Source organism: Limulus polyphemus, unplaced genomic scaffold (assembly GCF_000517525.1).
Source record: "Limulus polyphemus unplaced genomic scaffold, Limulus_polyphemus-2.1.2 Scaffold2045, whole genome shotgun sequence".
NCBI classification, from domain to species: domain Eukaryota; kingdom Metazoa; phylum Arthropoda; class Merostomata; order Xiphosura; family Limulidae; genus Limulus; species Limulus polyphemus.
This window is the reverse complement of record NW_013667655.1, coordinates 22,665-35,668: the sequence shown is the minus strand read 5'-3', so window position 1 is coordinate 35,668 and position 13,004 is coordinate 22,665. Positions and strand designations below refer to the sequence as shown.

General features: G+C 34.8%; 1 protein-coding gene across 6 annotated transcripts in view; it reads right to left on the bottom strand.

Moving 5' to 3' along the window:
• Positions 1-13,004, bottom strand: part of LOC106465764 — a 102,736-nt gene that overhangs the window by 74,613 nt on the left and 15,119 nt on the right. For 2 of the 6 annotated variants that reach the window (XM_022393694.1, XM_022393698.1), the window contains exon 1: positions 2,349-2,505. The exons of 2 other annotated variants lie outside the window; for them this stretch is intronic. The gene's annotated coding sequence lies outside the window, so the exon portion shown is untranslated. Of the gene's footprint in view, positions 1-2,348; positions 2,506-5,585; positions 5,620-13,004 lie in introns of those variants that run through there. 2 more of the 6 variants (XM_022393695.1, XM_022393697.1) reach the window with 2 other exon arrangements.

Below are 13,004 nucleotides of genomic sequence, written 5' to 3'. Positions count from 1 at the left end.
AGGGTAGGCAACTAGTCATCACCACCCACCGCCATCTCTTGGACTACTTTTTTACCAACGAATAGTGGAATTGACCGCCACATTATAACGCCCCCACGGCTGAAAGGGCGGGCATGTTTGGTGGGACGGGGATTCGAACCTTCGACCCTCAGCTTGCGAGTCGAGCGCACTAACCACCTGGTCATGCCGGGCCTAGGTTTCAATAGATACAAAAACCATGGACTGTTCGAAAAATAAAACACAGATACATTTAATAAAATGACAACTTGTACTAATATAATTATAAATCATTTTGAGAATCAGTTTAAAAGCGCACACTAAATAATAATGTTCTCACCGATATATAGCTCACGATTTTTATGCATATTTCGGAAAGTTGATTTTCGAATGTAACATCAACACGCTTCAGTTAATACGAAGTTCTGTCTTATTTGCTTTATTTATTTATGACAACTAATGGGAAGGAAGTTATTAACCTGTCATGTCAACGCTGTTTGTTAATTAGGCTCACTAAAATATGCTTTAGCGCAATAACTTCTGTGTTTGTGGGTTTCTCAAACTGGCTCTCGAAAGTCGTCGTCTGCGCATAGATGGTCGACTTTGGAAGACATCAGAAGAGGAAGGGGACCTCATTGATCTCAGTGTATAGCACAAAAGCCTTCTTCAGGGTAGATATTGCCCTCCATAACTGTAACCTTTACATCTCACACCTTTGGTGTGAAATAATGGGACTGTAAGGCTTCATCCTTGTATACTCACACACACACACACATATATATATATATATTATTTTTTTCTATACTTTTTTACTGATTGTTGAATTTTTATTCTTTTCTTAAAGCAAGAAAAAGAGAAGTACTTTCTTCGGGCGTGTGAACATTTGTAACATTTTTATTTCTCTAGTCGCTAAAATAAACATTCATTATTTGGTCTTTGAGGTGCACTCGAATTTAAGTGGTTTTGGTGAGTAAAAACTAATAATATTCTAATAAATACACAAGTCTTGCAATGATAAATCAAGTTCATAAAGGAGAAGATTCTTTATGATTTCGATCAAACGAAGCACAAAATTTCCTAGCCTTAGCCAGTGAGGATTTAAAGTATTTTTATTACTTGTTTGTTCATTACTCTATTTCTAAACTTCTACAAATAATGTGAAGTACTGGGTTCCCGTAACTCCATGAACATGTAAATGGCTGATATCGAACCTTCGTCAAAATTCCGAGTACATTTTTGATATATTTATTTTAGTGACAAATGGCAAAGGAACACATAAAAATAAACCTGATTTTATTAAGAGTCTTATTGACGTTTTTTGGTCAATGTCATTGGTAGGCATGGTACTCTTCTGGGTTTAGAATAAACAGATAATAAAATCGGGCAACTTCACGGCGTAATTAGTATTAAAACAGAACAATAAAGTGGATATCTAATATATGTTTACATAATACGAGGATGACGTTAATACTAAGTCGCCATTTCTTTACGTAATGATAAACGTTTTAAGTCCAAAAAATACAATCCCGATGAAACTTGTGTCGTTTTCACTTAAAAAAAAATGAAAAAAATAAATTCTTGAAAAAGTAAAATATCTAAGTTTGTACTAACAGCTGTGTTGCACCGACTTCAATGCACAGAATAAATTGTATTTTTCAAAATCCGAAGTGACCAAATTATAAAAATAGATTAAAACAAGCAAGACAATGTTAGACATCTTCGTATAAAAATTAATTATATTTGAGTTATAAATCCAAATACAGCTACAACGATGTTAGTACCCGTATTTAGTGTGAAAACAGGTATACAACATCTAAAACATGCATGAATCTTCTTAGAATAGGAACGTGGCATGACTTGATGGTTAGCGTAATCGACTCGCAATCTGCGGGTCGCGGGTTCGAACCTTACACCAAACATTCTCACACTTTCAACCGAGAGGGCGGTACAATGTGACGGTCAGTCCCACTATTCGTTGATAAAGAGTAGCTAAAGAGTTGGAGGTGGGTGGTGATGACATGTTGCCCTATAGTCTATGATTTCAAACTTAAGAACGGGTAGCGAAGACAGCCTTAGAGTAACTTTAGGCGAAATTCAGCACAAGACTATTTAGAATATTTTTACCGTTAAAATAACGAAGTCGTATAACAGTCAACAAAAGAAATAAACCGAAAACCAACCTATGAAGTGGTTTATATTATTCATATATATATACTGTCTTTAAAAATAGATATTTGTTTTTTGAGAAGTATAAGCATAAAAACCAACAAATGTATATATATATATATAACAAACTAGAAACAAAATTACACACTTTTTGTTTTCTCTTTCCTTTATACACAACTACTTACCTGTAGTGATCATCGAAGCTATAACGTAGTCAATGACATTGAGGGTTTAATTTGAAGGTCGAGTAGTTTCTCTTGTAAACACAAATAAAGCGAAGGTATATTGTCTTAGACAATGTGCCTTTCACGTTGATAGAAGGCCGGCCACTTACGGGCTGGTAACGATAGAAGTCTCCTCTTATTCAACTACTTCGATGTTATCAAGGCTTGAGGATATGAAAAATCAATGTTTTCGTTTCGCATTAGCACTTGCTGCCCTCTGGCGTGGAATCGCAGCATTGCATACGACTGATGGATGTACTTCTTCGAAACTTTGAAATGTGTTACATTAAGTTTTAAATATACTTAATATCAAAGAAATGATTGCGCGAGTGTGCAAAAAAACTCTAACAATGAACACAAGAAGTTTAATATTAGAAAACTTTCCTATAGGTTTCTGTTAGAACATTTATACAAATTACAAATCTTAAGTGATTGGCCAATTTTGAACTTGTGGGCGTGTCCAGTCAATCTGAAAATATCAGTCTTATAGACTGTTGCTAAACGTAAAGGTGTGTTAAATTAATATGTTTTGATGGCCCTTGTAGATTTGCAAAGTTTAACTATTGGTCTGAAATCAATTTATTTGCAAGCTTACGAGATCACAGTAGAGATATTAAGTCACTGTGGCGTTGTGATCTAAGTTCAGAACGAGATTACAGTAGAGATATTAAGTCACTGTGGCGGTGGGATCTGAGTTCAGGACGAGATCACAGTAGGGATATTAAGTAACTGTGGCGGTGGGATCTGAGTTCAGGACGAGATCACAGTAGGGATATTATGTCACTGTGGCGGTGGGATCTGAGTTCAAAACGAGATCACAGTAGAGATATTATGTCACTGTGGCAGTGGGATCTGAGTTCAAAACGAGATCACAGTAGAGATATTATGTCACTGTGGCAGTGGGATCTGAGTTCAAAACGAGATCACAGTAGAGATACTATGTCACTGTGGCAGTGGGATCAGAGTTCAGAACGAAATCACAGTAGGAATATTAAGTCACTGTGGCGATGAGATCTGAGTTTAGGACGAGATCACAGTAGGTATATTAAGTCACTGTGGTGGTGGGGTCTAAGTTCAGAACATAACGCTAAAGATATTAATACACTCTGATATTGGGCTCCAAACTAACGAGGTTACAGTGAAGATATTAAAGGTGGATTCTTTAATAACAATGCCACGTTAAATAAATATATATGTACGTGTGTGATAAAGTACTGTAGGGATAATTCTAAAATATCAACATCACTGTAAAGATACTAAAAATCTAGGTGTTGGCTTTAAAATCACTAAAACATGGTAAAGATATCAGAGAACTAGGTTTAAAAACTATTGGATAACGATGAAGACATATAAACAGTATAGTGATAGTAACGAAGGTAAATCACTATGAAAATGTGTCTAAAAATCCCACCCATGACCACAGTAAAAAAGTACCGAAATGATAGAATTGTTTAAAATCTAACAAATTTATAGTTTTTATCAAAACATTTATAGTTCATCTGTATAATATCATTAATGTAAAATGGATAAATCAATAGAGAAACAAACATAAATATTTCATTTTGGTAGATTTATATTCCTGTTACCTTTAGCACATTATTTGGTGATCTCTGTTTGTTTGTTCTATGCGAACTGCGAGTATCGAAAACAGATTTTTAGAGTTATAAGCCCTCTTGCCTACTGGAGATGGATATTTGGGGGTCAGTAACAGTTTCTGGTTATACTTGGTTAACGTTAAACAGTATAGCATATCAGATCCAGAACAGAAAATAAACTAAAAATGTGTGAAATGTCGCTGAAACTTTTCCCGTCAAATATTAAACATATGAATAACAATGTTTCCCAGCGTTGTTTAACGTTGTGTTTGCAACCTTGAATATGTATACCCCAAATCAGAACTGTGTTTAGTTGGGTTTTTTAAACACACAGCTACACAATGGGCTATTTGTGCTGTGCCCACTACGAGTATAGAAACACGAATTTTAGCGTAATAAGTTCAGTGACATACCGCTGAGCTACTGGGTGGGGTGGGGGACTCGGAATCTTCTTTGAAATAACAAACTTTATTCAAAAACTGATAAGCCAGAAACGTAGAGAATTTGTCTTCCATCAGTCAGTTGTAAGAGTTTTGTAACTTATTTCCAAAACTGTAAGTCTTGCAACTTATTTCCAAAACTATGAGTTTTGCAACTTATTTCCAAAATTGCAATTCTTGTAACTTATTTCCTAAACTGTAAGTCTTGTAACTTATTTCCAAAACTGTAAGTCTTGTAACCAATTTCCAAAACTGTATGTCTTGTAACTTATTTCCAAAACTGTAAATCTTATAACTTATTTCCAAAACTGTAAATCTTATAACTTATTTCCAAAACTGTAAATCTTATAACTTATTTCCAAAACTGTAAGTCTTGTAACTTATTTCCAAAACTGTAAATCTTGCAACTTATTTCCAAAACTGCAAGTCTTGTAACTTATTTCTAAAACTGTACGTCTTGTAACTTATTTCCAAAACTGTAAATCTTATAACTTATTTCCTAAACTGTAAGTCTTGTAACTTATTTCCAAAACTGTAAATCTTATAACTTATTTCCAAAACTGTAAGTCTTGTAACTTATTTCTAAAAGCGGGTGTTAGTTTTCCTTGGGTTTTAACCAAACGTGAGCAAGTTCAACGGGCAAAAGTACAAGTCTTGGTGGAGCCAATCTCTAGTTAAAAAGTTATTTTCTACTGAGGAAAATCATAATCCTTTTGAACTCAATTTCCAAGAAAAGTTTCTTAAAAAAAAAGAGTTCTATGTTTCGAAACTGTCACAGAAGTCTGTGCTCAGACATGGTGTCGCGCGAAAATCGTGAAGTACAATTTGGTTTGGTCTGAATTTCGCGCAAAGCTACACGAGGGCTATCTGCACTAACGGTCCCTAATTAGCAGAGACAAACTAGATAGAAGGTAGCTAGTCAACGCCACCCACCGCTAACTCTTGAGCTACTCTTTTAATTACGAATAGTGGGATTGACCGTTACATTATAACGCCCCCATGGCTGAAATGGTCAACATGTTCGATGATGTGGATTCGAACCCTTAACTCTTAGATTGCAAGTCGAGCTCCCTAACCACCAGGCCATACCAGGCCACCAATTTAAGAGAGAGAGCGTATCGATAATTAATTCACCATTTTTAGTATTAAAATCATGCACTTACCACTAAAATGTCAAGATCCACCAACTAAAGAATTCTATAAAACATATGAAATCATCACTTTTCTGAATATTTATTCAATATTGTACATATTTATCATATAAGCCAATTTTGTATTGACTACAAACTCTTTAAATAAAACAAACAATCATTCAAATAAATGTTGACTTATTAAAAGTGTATTTGTCATAATATCAAGAAATACACGTGTGAAAAATTTTTGTCGTTTAGAGAGAAAACTAAGTTCTCGTTGAAAAACTGAAAGGTATTAGAAGCAGTAGGATATCAATACAGGATATCAATAAAGGAAAAAAATACAAGATATCAATACAGGAAAAATACAATTTACATTTATAACACAAACATACACGACGCCATGATGAGTATCAAAATAGCATTCTTTTTTGTTTTACTTGTTCGAAACGCAACCTTGATGGATTTTATTGACTTAAAACGACTTGTGTATGTTTTGCAACAAAGAACTGGTTTATAAAACAGCATTACGTCCCTGGCAAATTTGGAAGGAAGTATCTGAAATAATGTTAAATAATACTTCAGCCGTTTAGGAAGATAAATATGAGAATGATATGAACAAGATATGGGTATAGCTATAACAAGTAACAACGGCGACTGTGATACAAATTATAAACATCTTTGACAAACTTTAATACAAGCCTTACATAAGACAAAATCTAATGTAATACGTTTATATTCTAGAAGACTTATAGAGCGTTAAAAGCTAGTTACGTCATGTTGTTTAACATGTTTGTAATATTCAAAACAACAGTCATACCTCCTACAACTTTTATTCTAACATATCAACTGAGCATATGTCTAGACATTTGTTGTGTAGAGTCTAGACATCCACTGCTCATCGCTTTAAACGACGACCTTATAGAAGTATCGACCTAGGCTACTTCATGCCAATTTTAAACTGTCGTTTATCATGAGTTTGTTGGACCTCATTGTTCAGGAAGTTGTGACCATCTCTGGCCGTTAGTTTGTATAATGAGGTAAGGTGGAACTGTAGAGAACAAGTCTTGTAGCCTGTGTGCAGCGTGTAAGTAACTGTTGAATAGTTTTTCTATTATTGAATTGCATATAAGTATTTGTTATGTTTTGTGTGTTTGTCATGTTTGGCTGTCTGTTGCGTCCACTATGGAGAATCAAACCCTGGATTTTAGCATTACAAGTCGTGTTCTGTTTGTGTCTGCTGGTGGTATATAGTATAATACGCCTGGTTACTTTTTAGTTTAACTTAATGAACATTTAAGACAGTGCATTGTTAAACATTGTGTTGTCAGCTGACTTGAAAGACCCTGGTATGTGGTGCGTAAACTTTGTGTTTGTCTTCTTATTTCTAATTTCCACATTAGTATTTCGAATAATTCATTTCTTCACCTGTTTCCCGTTGCTTTTCTTCACCTGCTATGTTAGTCTCCGTTTACTTGGTTATTGTGGTGATGAAAGGTAATTGTGCGTCATTTCGTCAAACACAATTATAAGTGGCATTCCCTTAAGTGATAATAACAAATCTATACAAATATAATAGCCCCCCATTGGCACAGCGGTATGTCTGCGGGCTTACAACGCTAGAATCCGGGTTACGATACCCGTGGTGGGCAGATCACAGATAGTCCATTGTGTAGCTTTGTGCTTAATTACAAACATAATACTGTCTCTTGTATGTCCATGCAACTACTTCGCATGGTGTAGATGGATCTTCGCCAAATTTGGCATGAAGGATTCATATTTTGTGTTTTGTAGTTTTTATTGGCGTTTTTTACAATTACATATAAATGGAAGCAACTTGTCATGTCCTAAGATAACCTTTTATTAATCATGAATTTACATAACTTCCGTCCAGGGGACGGGTACTCCAGCTAGTTCCTAATATTATAAAAGAAGTGGGGCCTGGCATGGCCAGGTAGTTAGGGCGCTTGACTAGCAATCTGAGGGTCCCACCAAATTTGTTCGTTCCCATAGGTAGTATGATGTTATCGAAAATTGATCGCTTTCATGAAGGATATGTAACAACCCTTTCCAACTCAAAATATTCGTACACTCAGATCACAAAGATGTATTCAGATCAGGGTTTCAGGATTTCGAAGATGGGACTATACATTCTATTTAATGGTATTGGAAAACAAAGGAATATGGATCATTTTGGGGCATCAGAACTATATAGAAAGAGACATGCAACAAGTCGTATACTGGCCGTGGTAAGCAAAGTGCGGCATTTTATAATAGATGAGAGTTCACGAACATATGGATCAGTAGTAAAATTGATACTTCCAGCTCTTTTTTTAAACATATGTATAAACCCTGCTATAAAACATTTCAGTCTGTACCTGATGATGCCTTTAATGGCGAATCCATGGTCGTAATAAATGATGTATTTGCGAAACGTACAATTATCTTGTTTTTCCTTAATTCTGTACTCAGTAGTAAAAGGTTGAAATATCTAAAAATTTCTTTACTTGAAGCTCCTCCTGGTGAAAATGTCATTAACTTTGTGTGGCTAATGTTCCACAATAATGTATTAGTATAATACTTATCAAATTGTATATTACTCGCTATCATTAAGATAGCAAAAATTCTAATTAATTAGAAATATTTCTTATTTGAGAAGAGGTTTATAGCTAAACGATATCTTCTTTTAAATGTCTGTTATACTTTTTCATATTCTCAAAATTGTATTACAAAACTGTATTACAGATTTGAGTTTTGCAACTCACATTTTCTTAGTTCGAAAAATTTGAGAGAAAATAAGAAAAGGCGAAAGAGTTATTTCGTGAAAACTGGTAAATGTTTCCTTACATTAACGTTTGTAAAAAGAAAAGAAGGTACAGGAATCTGTTTAATAGATATGAAAAACATTAGGCACAAGAAGGATAACTTTGTGTGGAATGAAACATTAGACAGGGTTGAAATTTTACGGATATGCAATGGCTGCACACACACACAAAAAGAGGAGCCCATTAGGGGGATCAAGGCAGTTTTTCAGGATCGTAAAGTTTTACGGGCTATTTAAGTAAACGTCGCAAAATAAGCTGGGTACAGATAAAATGGAAAAGTTCAGATTAATACTTGCCTTGATTCTATATCCTGAAAATAGCATCAAAACCTTATATAGGCTCTACTATTACTACTAATGATAATAATATACTTTAAAGTGAATTAAATAAAATAATCTGTGTATAATTACTGTCAGTACTGTATATTAAAATTAAAACAGTTAATTTCCAAGATTTTGAGGTCTTAACAGAAATAAATGCTTATAGATTACATGAGAAAGCTGAAAAAATGTCGATTCAAATACTAAGCGTTATAATGATACTCTCTGAGTTAAATCTGACTGATTATCTATATAGTATTAAAGTACAAAAATGGAAATTATGTTAACCTATTAGGATAAACTAAAATTAAAATATATTTAAGACACATGATGCAACTCACCCCCCCCCCAAAAAAAAACAACGAAAAAACAACAACAACAAACACACGAAGCAAACGACGTTTATAAGCTTAATAAAACATTTATTGATAAAAGACAGGAGTCGATTAGTTCTGAAAACAGCTGTTTCTATGATGAGAAATATTATTATATTGAAAGATCAAACCAGTGGCGACACATTTCAACCGTCCTGACCACAACATCAACCACTTTAGAATACTGGCACTCAGTCATTCATCTACAGTGAAGACAGACAACAACAACAACAAGAAAATGAACTAATTTGTCGGTTTTGCACCATTCATTCATAGATTCTATGTTTGTTTGTTTTGAATTTCGCGCAAAGCTACATGAGGGCTATCTGCGCTAGCCGTCTCTAAATTTAGCAGTGAAAGACTAGAGGGGAGGCAGCTAGTCATCACCATTCACCGCCAACTCTTGGGCTACTTTTTACCAATGAATAGTGGGATTGACCGTCACATTATAACGACCCACGGCTGAAAGAGCGAGCATATTTGGTGGGACGAGGATTCGAACCCGCGACCCTCGGATTGCGAGTCAAGCGCCCTAACTATCTGGCCATGCCGGGCCACTGTATTCTGTGTCTTCTCTTTAGTGTCTCTCGATCTCAACGCTAAAATCAGGGGTTAGATTCCCCTCGGTGGACAAAAGCGCATTATTTAGCTTTGCACTAAAACAAGCAATCAAAATCCTTTTTAGCGGAGGAAAACATGATAAAATGGTGTACCTAGGGACATAAGGCATAGAGAACGTGTTAAATGCGGGGGGGGGGGTATCTTTTATCCCAATCCCAAAACCGAGACAAACATAAACAAATATCTGCTGTGGGTCAAGCTTTGCGGGGGACCACACAACCAGCTGAACTAAAAAAAATCAATAAAGACACCAAAGTCTGCACCGAGGTAAACCTATTTCGTCCAAAACGGGTAATATGTACTGAAACATTTATAATCTATTAAAATAATCATGAGTTTTCTCTACTCTGATGTGTTTTTAATACATATATAACTGGATATCACTTAATATATATTTGGATATCACTCACCATTCTTCCCTTTAAGGAAACACATTGCACATTTTCAAAAGTGTATCTGAGATAAAAATAACACTTAATAATAATAATGGCAAAACGAATAATAATTAGCACTTAGCTGACGCCTTTATTCAGGGCGATTTACAGGATTATTCAATCACTAAAATACAGTATGATACATATACAATGTTACACAAAGAAAGGAAGTAGCAATCATTATATTACGTAAAAAAATACACTGAAACTGTTCTGAAACGACTATGGTAATATTATTAATAATAAAAGTTAACTCTCAGTTTAAACCAAACTTCGTTACAAAGAAGTTCAACAAGACTACAGAAAAATCAAACTAAAAGAAACGATGAACTTAATTTAGTGCAACAAACACACAATACTCCCCGTCCCATCAAACATGGTCGCCCTTTCAGCCGTGGGGGCGTTATAATGTGACAGTCAATCCCACTATTCGTTAGTAAAAGAGTAGCCCATGAGTTAACGGTGGGTGGTGATGACTAGCTGCCTTCCTTCTAGTTTTTGCTGCTAAATTATGGACGACTAGCGCAGATAGTCCTCGTGCAGCTTTGCGCGAAATTGAAAAACAAAACAAAAACTCAAATAACAACAACCAATACTTCATTTGAAATTGAATCAAATGCGGTAGTTACAGAACATTGTTGAAACATTCTGTTACACCTACTTTTTGTAGTAAATTAGGATGCATTTTTTAAATAAATATGTCAAAGTACCTCTCCTCAGCGAACTCAAGCCCCTTTTGTCGACTGCGAGACGAGATTTTATCAGTTTTCCGAAATTATGTTGTAACATTTTGTTTTAATTCGCAAAGTCGAATACTTGAACTCGTGCCGGCTGCCATTTTTATCTTGGTAGGCTGCTTAACAACAATAACTATGACTTGAAGAGGAGGGCTGAGTCAAAGTCGGTTTTGTTATCGGTGAATTGGTTGTAAGTCTCTATTAACAACCACAGATTTCGGATACAGCTTCTCATTATTTAAACTACTCACGCCAGAACAAATGTAAGGGCCCATATGAAATACACTTAATTTCCGACATAATTGGTTATTGAATAAATGTTGCATGGGCACGCTGACAGCAACATAACTTCAGTATACACCACACTTTAAATTATTCTTCTCAATTCTAACCAAAACATCTACTAGTCGTAACTTATGTTCATCAGTTTCCTTAGTAAATTTAATTCCTTCATTATTCACATTCATATACACCAATAAAACCCGTTAAAGTGCATTTGGCATGATTCCACACAATCAAAGGATCATCAACAAACCTTTGATATCCAACGGGTTTTTAAAAAGTTTGATTTAACTTGGTTATTTCAAAAACATCAACAAAAATATCGCTTAAAACGGAACATTGGGAATATATATTTGTTAAACCACGCATTTGTTGATAAATTTATTACCAGCTTTGAAAATAAATTTATCAACACAAATTTTGAACAGTTAAACTATGATCATTGACAAGACATCCTAGGTTTTATATAATAACCATGTAAACAAAACAACATCTACGAATACAAGCTAGTCATGAGTTTTCACTTCAATACTTTTTAACTCTTGTATCTCAGCTTATGTTTGTGCAATACTGGTTTATAATATTGTAAGATGTTCTTGTATTACTTTTACCACAGAATCTATACATAACATGTCACGATAAATAGCTGGTGTGACACTTGTAATAATGACTGATGGGACACATATGTCCCACGTGCAAATTTCAGGAACCATGCGTGGGAAAATTTTTAAAAAATGCAGAAAGCATTCCTGGAGTGGAATGTGTGTGTTTTTGTTGTTATTATTGTTTTTGCTGTAACCAGGCGCGAATCGTAAATCCTCGAATCCACAGTCTGGCTACGCTAACTACGGCTCCTCTGAAGCTGACTTCTTAATGTTTAACGTATTCTCTACAAAACACGAGTCTCATGTTTTCCCTAAATACAGACATTACCATGGCTACATGATGTTAGGCATAACTTACAATGTTAACTTAGCTTGAAATGTTTCTAAGAATGCAAAAACTTCTCATATTTTTCATAAAACTTTCAGATATTTCCGTTGAAGAATATTTGTCTGAAAAAGACTCTACAGAAAATAAAATTCACTCGGAGTTAATATTCAATGAAAACCTAGTATATTAAAAAACTACATTATGAAAGACTATAACCTCTTGATTGAAGGCATTTAACCAAGTAATTGGTACAATTACAAATTAGGCCTAACAAGCCAGTTTGAAATGCTAAGAATCATTAAACCCATTATTTTTTGTAGGATTAATTTAAAGAGTAAGGATTAGAGGCATTATTACTTGATATAATGAATTTTAAATTCAGAGTTTTGTAGTAGTATCATATTATTTCATTATTCCAAAGTGCCCTATTTTTTCTTCTGAAGCTGTCAGATATTTTTATTGGAAGAGCATTATTCAACTTCCCCATTTCTTCCTCTAACGCAGACATATCAAACTGTCGTGCTTCGATACCCGCACTATATCAAGCTGTCCTATTTCTTCTGAAGCAGACATACCAAACTGTCGTGCTTCGATACCGCAGCTATATCAAGCTGTCCTATTTCTTCTGAAGCAGACATACCAAACTGTCGTGTTTTAATTGATGCTGTACTACCAACTGTCGTACTTTGTGAGTTGGTTGGTATTTTAACGCAAAGCTATTCTTTGCGCTATCTGCTCTCTGTCCACCACAAGGAATCGTGCCCCGGACTTTAGGACTTTAGGGCATACTTTTTGATAATAAAACGTTATCAAATTTCCTATTTCTTTTCCTGAAGCAGTCATATAAAACCGTCTATATTTCTTCTGACGCAGCCATGCTAACCTACTTTATTTTTCTGTTCATGTATTCATACCGAAATGTC